The sequence below is a fragment of the Pterocles gutturalis genome, unplaced genomic scaffold (assembly GCF_000699245.1).
Source record: "Pterocles gutturalis isolate BGI_N339 unplaced genomic scaffold, ASM69924v1 scaffold1063, whole genome shotgun sequence".
NCBI classification, from domain to species: Eukaryota; Metazoa; Chordata; class Aves; order Pterocliformes; family Pteroclidae; genus Pterocles; species Pterocles gutturalis.
In genome coordinates, this window is record NW_010117629.1 from 783 (window position 1) to 7,583 (window position 6,801).

At 51.2% G+C, this 6,801-nt stretch overlaps 1 long non-coding RNA gene across 1 annotated transcript; it reads left to right on the forward strand.

The window, feature by feature from the left end:
• Positions 1-214: 214 nt before the first annotated feature.
• LOC104463467 lies at positions 215-6,169 on the forward strand. The gene is made up of 3 exons (XR_727568.1): positions 215-314; positions 2,486-2,658; positions 6,115-6,169. It is a non-coding gene; the product is annotated as an uncharacterized LOC104463467 (long non-coding RNA).
• The last annotated feature ends 632 nt before the right edge of the window (positions 6,170-6,801 follow it).

Consider the following 6,801-nt stretch of genomic DNA (forward strand, 5'->3'; position numbering starts at 1 on the left):
TTGACTCCGGGTGCCACAGATATCTCTGGTTTCACCTCTGCATGGAGAGAGAGTTCAGAGATAAACTCCAGTGCGGCAGAATGTGTTCCTGGGGACGCACGGTGCCGTCGGCTCCACCTCGTCCTGCTGCCGGCCGCTGCCTCCTGCTCTGGGCACGCGCGCGTCTGATGGGGTCCGACGTGATGATTTACGATGTAATGCTCTTGTCCTGCAGATAAGCCTCAAGTGAGGGTTTCGCAAAACTACCCGGTGCAAGGCCTGACGAGGGAAGGGGAGCCGCTGGAGCTGACGTGCGCAGCTTTCGGAAAGCCACAGTAAGTTGGGCGCTGCCCGAGGAGGGACCGCGGTGGCCGGCGGGGATGGATGGGGTCGTGCCGAGAAGCCCGCGGCCGTCGGTGGCCCCTGTGGCTATTGCAGACACTCAGTTGGCCATTCTCTGCTGGGAAGATGATGTAGCCGTGTGAAAATGAGAGATGCTTTCTGCATCAGCCACACAGTTAAGACACCTGTTGGGATTTGCATTTATTCCCATGTAGCGAGTGGCTGAGGGATTTGCACGCCAAGAGCTCCCAGGACAGCTCTGTGCAGGTGCCGAGGGGACGGGCGGTGGCGTGGGTGCTCCACACCCCTACACCTCTTCCCCAGGGAATGGCTTGGGTGGCAGCGGTCGCGATGAACCTGCAAAATCGGGGCCAGGGCTCTGCATGCCGGATCCTCACGAGGTGCCGGTACGCAGCAGTAAGGCTGGCACCAAAGCGGTGAGCACGTGTGAAAGTGGCGTGGATCCCTCAGGTAAGGCAGCCTGTCCTTCTGCTCGTGTTGACGATGTGATGGCTTTCCTCCCTTCTTGGTGCCTCATGTGGGTTTTATGAAACGCAGGTTTTATTCTTTCTCCTCCTCTTGCCATGCCCTTGAGGCTTTCTTATATAGTTCAAGAGGTTTATGCATCAGGAAAGTCCTGGCAAGGGAGGGTAGATTTTCTTCCACACTTTCATTGTTGTTCAGATTTAAGTTTTGTCAACTTTTTCTTTGTCGTTTGTTTTGGTTTGGTTTTTTGTTTTGTTTTTTAATACTTTTCCACTTGGATTTATGGCTGTCAAGTATTTACTATCCTTTTTTTGTTTTCATCATGTTCATAAGATTTCTGCAAACATCCCTGAAATCTCTCAGCACCTCCTTGGTAGCGTGCCCAGAGCTGCGGAGCTCCTGCAGGTGCCGCGGCGGAGCTGGAAGCCGCTTGGTTACTGGTTCTCCGCTGCGGGCAGGGAGAGGGCTGGGGTGCTGCCGTCCCCCACGGGAGCATTCCTTCTCTCCCAGGTTATTTTCTTGATTCCTGTTTCCCAGTTTCTTTGTTCGGCACGAGGCTGGTTCCTTCCCCGTGCGTTACAGACTGGCACGTCCCCCCCAGTCTGTTCCCTGCTCAGGGTCTGCCCCAGCCCCTTGGCATTCCTCCTCCCTGGGACAGCTGGGAATTTAATGGATAGGCTGCTTTATTTTTTTTTTTTTTTCTTCCAGGCTATGAATAAGACATACACATGTTAAATAGAAAGACACATCTCCACGGCGGCACGCCACTTAACCTTGCGGTGATGCCCGTAATTGTGCTGGGAATGCGCTTCTGTGGGTCACTTCCCCTGGGTCTCTCCAAGCATAGGAAAATAACGGGCTGCGTTGAGCTCAATGTTTTTAAGACAAATAGATTCATAAAATCCTTTACCGAGGTTTAAGATGAACCGGGATGTTTCTCCAGTTAAACAAAATGTTTTTCTCTGCAAAATTTGGCAATTTAAACCCTGGGGGAGGGAAGCTCAGAGAAAACCCAGAGAGGAGAGATTTCTGGTTTGCTGTTAACACGGCTATTCTGTATTAAACCCAAAAGGCCCCCTCCCAAGCCCCACAGCACTGGCTTCTAACAAACCCCCCTAACGGCATCAGGTTCGGGTTCCGTTAGCAGCGGGTGCGGGGGGAGGCTGGCGGCGGGGCTGGGGGAGAGGAGGAAGGCGTTCCTCTCCCTGGGCAGCTGAAACGTTCTCGGTGACCCAGCCACCACGGAGGGTACTAGGTCCATCGCATCACCTTGTTGTAAGGGTTCAGACTCGACAAAACTCTGCCCCACGCTGTCCAGATCCGCACTCAGAGCACCCTGGGGATGCACGCTTGGTCCATAGGCTCAGAGCTCTCAGGCTGGCCGAATTTATTAATTAATGATTAATTAACCACTAATGACCTTTCTTCCTGCTTGCAGTAGTGTTCTCAGAAAATTTAAGGTGTGGATACAGTTTCCTGTTGGGTTAAAATAAATTTAAATTGAGGAAGCCCGACAGCGTCTGGGCTTGAGTAGCACCAAAAAAAAAAAAAAGTATGTGTTATTTCTTTACAGTTTTTCTTGGTTTGGGCTTTCTGTCTGTGGATGAACTATTGAAGATGCCATCTTGACCATAGGAAAATAGTAATGTGATTGTTTCTTTTTCTCCCTCCTCTGTAGGCCTACGGACATGAGGTGGTTAAGAGTAGATGATGAGATGCCTCAACACGTTGTAGTGTCTGGTTCAAACCTTCTCATTAGTAACCTAAACAAAACAGATAATGGTACATACCGCTGTGAGGCTTCAAACGCGGTGGGGAAATCACATGCGGATTACATGCTGTTTGTATACGGTACGTGAGAAAAACCACCGTTCTTCTAGACTCATTTACACCTAATTGCGACATACCGCGCTCTGAACGCTGTCACGCGACTTTTGCTTAATGCAAGATTTACAGATAGCTCCTGACACGTCTGCCGGGCTGGGGCAGGGGATGGATAAACCCTTCCTGTTGCTTTTTCAAGTCCCGGGGTCGGTCAGCATCCGGCCAGCTCCGTCCTCCGGAGCTGAGCCCGTGGGCTGGCCGTGGCGCGGGGAGAACCGCGGAGTTCTCTGTCCTGACGGGTCTCCTAGGGCTTCTCCAGTAATGCCTCTTCCTTCCTGTAATACCTTCTCCCGTGTCTTCAGCAACGGTCCAGGGGGGTTTTCCAAGTCGTTCATTAGCAATTAAGTTACCGAAGGATCGGCCAGCATGCCCAGTAATTACAGACCAGTAAATAAATGGGAGGAATGAGGTGTCTTAAGCCGATCTGTGGCTGCTGAGCAGACGCTAAAACGTGCCTCAGCATCTTTTGAAAGCGCTGTTAAGTACCTCCTTTAATTCTGCAGCTCCCCGGCATTATTGTGCCATGGCTGTAAACCTCCTGCTCCCGTCTCGAGGCGCTGCACGTAATAAAGATTCAGCAGGCACCTGAGGAGCAATCCCCCCGTTTAATTGTGAGCCGTTCCCTTGGGCTGCACGTTTAAACTTTATCTCTTAGGAGGGGTTATTGTGTGGCTGGGCTGAGCTCGCGGCGGGTGCTGCCTGCTACTCGGACGGGCCAGGAGCTTGCTTTGGTTTGAAGTTCTTTCCATGCAACAGCCGCTTGAAGCTCCGCAGTCCAAGTCCTCCTGTTCTTACTCCGATCCAGAGAGCTAGCTGATGTCCCTATCCAAGTGCCACTTGCTTTAAGCCCAGTCTCAGAACCCTGCCCAGAGATTGAAGGGGATACCAAAAGCATAGCCTGGAGCTGAGTTTGCACAAACCTCCCACATCATTTTCCAGTGCCTGTAGCTCCAGAAGACCCCAGTGATGTCAGATACGCATTTACAGTTGTAATGCTCATGATATAAAAAAAATACCTTGTCTACACTGGTGTTTGAAGAAACAGCTATTGGAGAAGCAATAAAGAAGTTGAAACAGGAGGCAGGCGGTTCCCCAGGAGATTAAAACTATGGGAAGCTGCTCTCAGAAAGAGGTTGGGGGCGAGGTGGTGTCATTCCTCCTGTAGTTTTATGTTCCTGTTTTGGCCCCGGTGAGTTCTAGCTCAGCCATCACCGATGTTAGGGACTGGGGATTTACAGCTCAGAGTGACTCTGGCGCTTGTTAATTATTCTGCATTTTGGATGTGGGTGAGAACGAGACCACCCAGGAGTGGTGCTCCCCCTCGGGATCACATCCACAGGCGGAGACTCGGGCGGTGTTATTTTAAGGGAGATGTGGGTTCCAGTTACAGGGGATGTGAACCTGGGGACGACAGGCAGCTGGGAGATGTTTTGGCTGTATAGGGGAGGGCTTTTCGGGGTTCTGGTTTAACATCCCATCACGTCCAGTTTCTGCACGTTTGGGAATGTTCCGCTAGGATCCAGCACTCTGCACAGCCTAAGGAATCCTTTGAACCCTGGAGAAATCCAGAGGTGCTGGTGCGGGGGAGGCGGTTGGTCTGTGGCCATCATCGAAGCCTCCTGGCGCAGAGCTTTGCTCCGGTTGTCACCAAAGGAAGGTGCCGTGGTCCGGCACACGTCCCCGAGACACAGGGGTGATGCAGTCCCAGTCCCAGAGGGACACATCTGCAATTAAACATTTTTTACCTGCAAACAGCATCCAGCAGCCAGGGCTTGCACAAGAACCGCTGCTGAGCTGTGCTTACACGCTGCAGCGCACGTGCTGTCGGGGTGTCTCATCACGCTGTCACGGACCGAAAACACTGTTATTTTTAACATTTGTTTCACACTTTTCCTCCCCGTGGGAGCGGGCAGGCACGTTTGCTAGGAGTTTCTGGTGCAATTAGCACGCAGTCGGGCTTTTTGGCTTTTCTCGGCTGCATCGCATCGTCCCCGTGCAGTCGGGTGGGAGGCTGGGGGCTTTGCCCCCGGTTCTGCTGGGCATCAGCTGCTCCAGGTTCTGCTGCATCACGGGTGAGCCAAGTGCCCTGTCGTAAGCGTAGGGCGTGGGGTGCTTTGGAGGGAGGGGAAGGACAACAACTGCTCATATATAACCATAAATAAGCACTCCAGAGCCAAGCAAACTCCGTTTCCTAACTTTCGGGAAGTTGTATGGAATATCATAAAGGTGCAGCATATAATTAAAGTTCAGCTGTATTAATTAGGGAATCTGAGAGAGCTCGCTGGGAGATAAAAGGGGGTAGCAGATGCGGCGGTGATGAGAAGTTGACATGCTATAGAAGAAACCGAAAATCAAAAGCCCATGAAATGTTTCATGCTCTATTATTGCCAAATGAATCCCTAGTTCAAAGTCTCCCCGACTACTTAGCGCATTCAGTTTGATCATCTGGGCATTGATACGGTTTTTTTTCTTTTACGTCTTCCCATATCTACCTTCTCCTGCCCAGTAATTTTGATGGGGACGTGTCCCTGTATGAAGCACCAACAGCATTTGAGTCTCAGCAGGTCGAGTACCCCGGAGAAAGGGTTATCGGTCCCAAAGAGAAACATCCCCCTGTCCGGGCTTCTCCCTAACAATGCCCTAATAGCAGAAACAAGAGCGTTCAACCGAAATTGTCAGGAAAATACTGACTTTTTTTTTATTAAAAGATCTTGGTGAAGTTCTTCATACCTCGAAGCTGATATTTAGGAGTGATGTTCTCATGGCTTTGTATTGATGACTGTCTGAAGCAGTTCTAGCACCCTGCTGCCGGGTGTTCCTAGAGCAGGAGTAGGGAAGGGAATGGCCCTGGGAGGACAGGGACACGGACCCGAGTGCTGCTGGTATTCAGCCCGTTTGGTACAGCGGGGCCCCTCACACAAGCCTCCCGCCTGGATTTTCCCGTGTCTGTGTAGAAAACCTCCAGAGCACCACCCTGTCTCCCTTTGTACATGCAAACTCTTCCCTTTGTTACGTGGAAAGCCTGCAGTTTATTTTTCTTATGCCTCTCCCATTCCATGTCTCTCTCTCTCATTGACTAATTTATGCTGGGTGTTTGTTTTGGTTTTTTTTTATTTTCTTTTAGCATTGCAGAAGGGAAGGAGGGGGGGTTTCGGGACCGGGTTCTCCAGCTGGAGGAGGGCCGTGCGGAGCTCCTGCGCTGCGGGTTGAGCTCGGGGCCGCGTCCAGCTGCGAGGGTCTGGCCCCGTCCCTAAAGCCAGCTGGGTGCTCCCTGCCTGGCTTTGGGGGACCAAAGGCATCCCACAGCCCTGCCGCTTCTTAGCGTCCTTGTTTTGCTCTGACCGCAATTGATCGCTGTTGTGTTCTGCTTGGTTTTTCTTAATTTGCTTTTTTTTGTTATTTTCCTTTTTATATTTTATCCAGATCCCCCCACAACTATCCCTCCTCCCACAACAACCACCACCACTACCACCACCATCCCTACCACCATCACAGGTACGGTACCTTCATAACCATTGGAAATGTCCTGAATGTTGATTGTCTGTTGTGTATATAAGCAGAGCATGAAGCCTGGGGAAAAACAGCCAACAAATCATTTGCATTTTTTATTTTTTTTTATTTTTTCTCAAATACTCCCACCGTACTGCGTGAGTCCTGGTCCGGCAGTTCGAGGAGTGGGATCGGGGGTGCCTCTGACCCGTGGGCACTGCCGTGGCAGGAAAAGCTGTTTATTTACTTACTGCTGGATAATTTTGGGGGCTTCAAATGCAGGATGCAAACAGCCTTAGAGCTCAGTTAATGCAGGCAGTTAGCTCAGCCTCAGCCCCATCACTGTGGATTTCTGAGCAATTTCTACTTGGAAGCAGAAAGTTGGGTCTGTAGGAGTTTAATTCGCCTGACGGGAGTCGAGATGCCTCTTCTCGTGCCTGGGTGTCTGGTCTCTCTGTGATAAGCCCTCCGCTCACTCTCCCAGAGGAGTGAGTTACGCAGTCGGACACCATCCGTAGGACCCTTTTTGAGGAGCTGGCTTTTAGCATTCTGAGTTTTTCCCTGTCTTGCAAGAATCAAAGCAACCAGCTGATCATGAGACCCTTCTCTTGTCCGCGCATC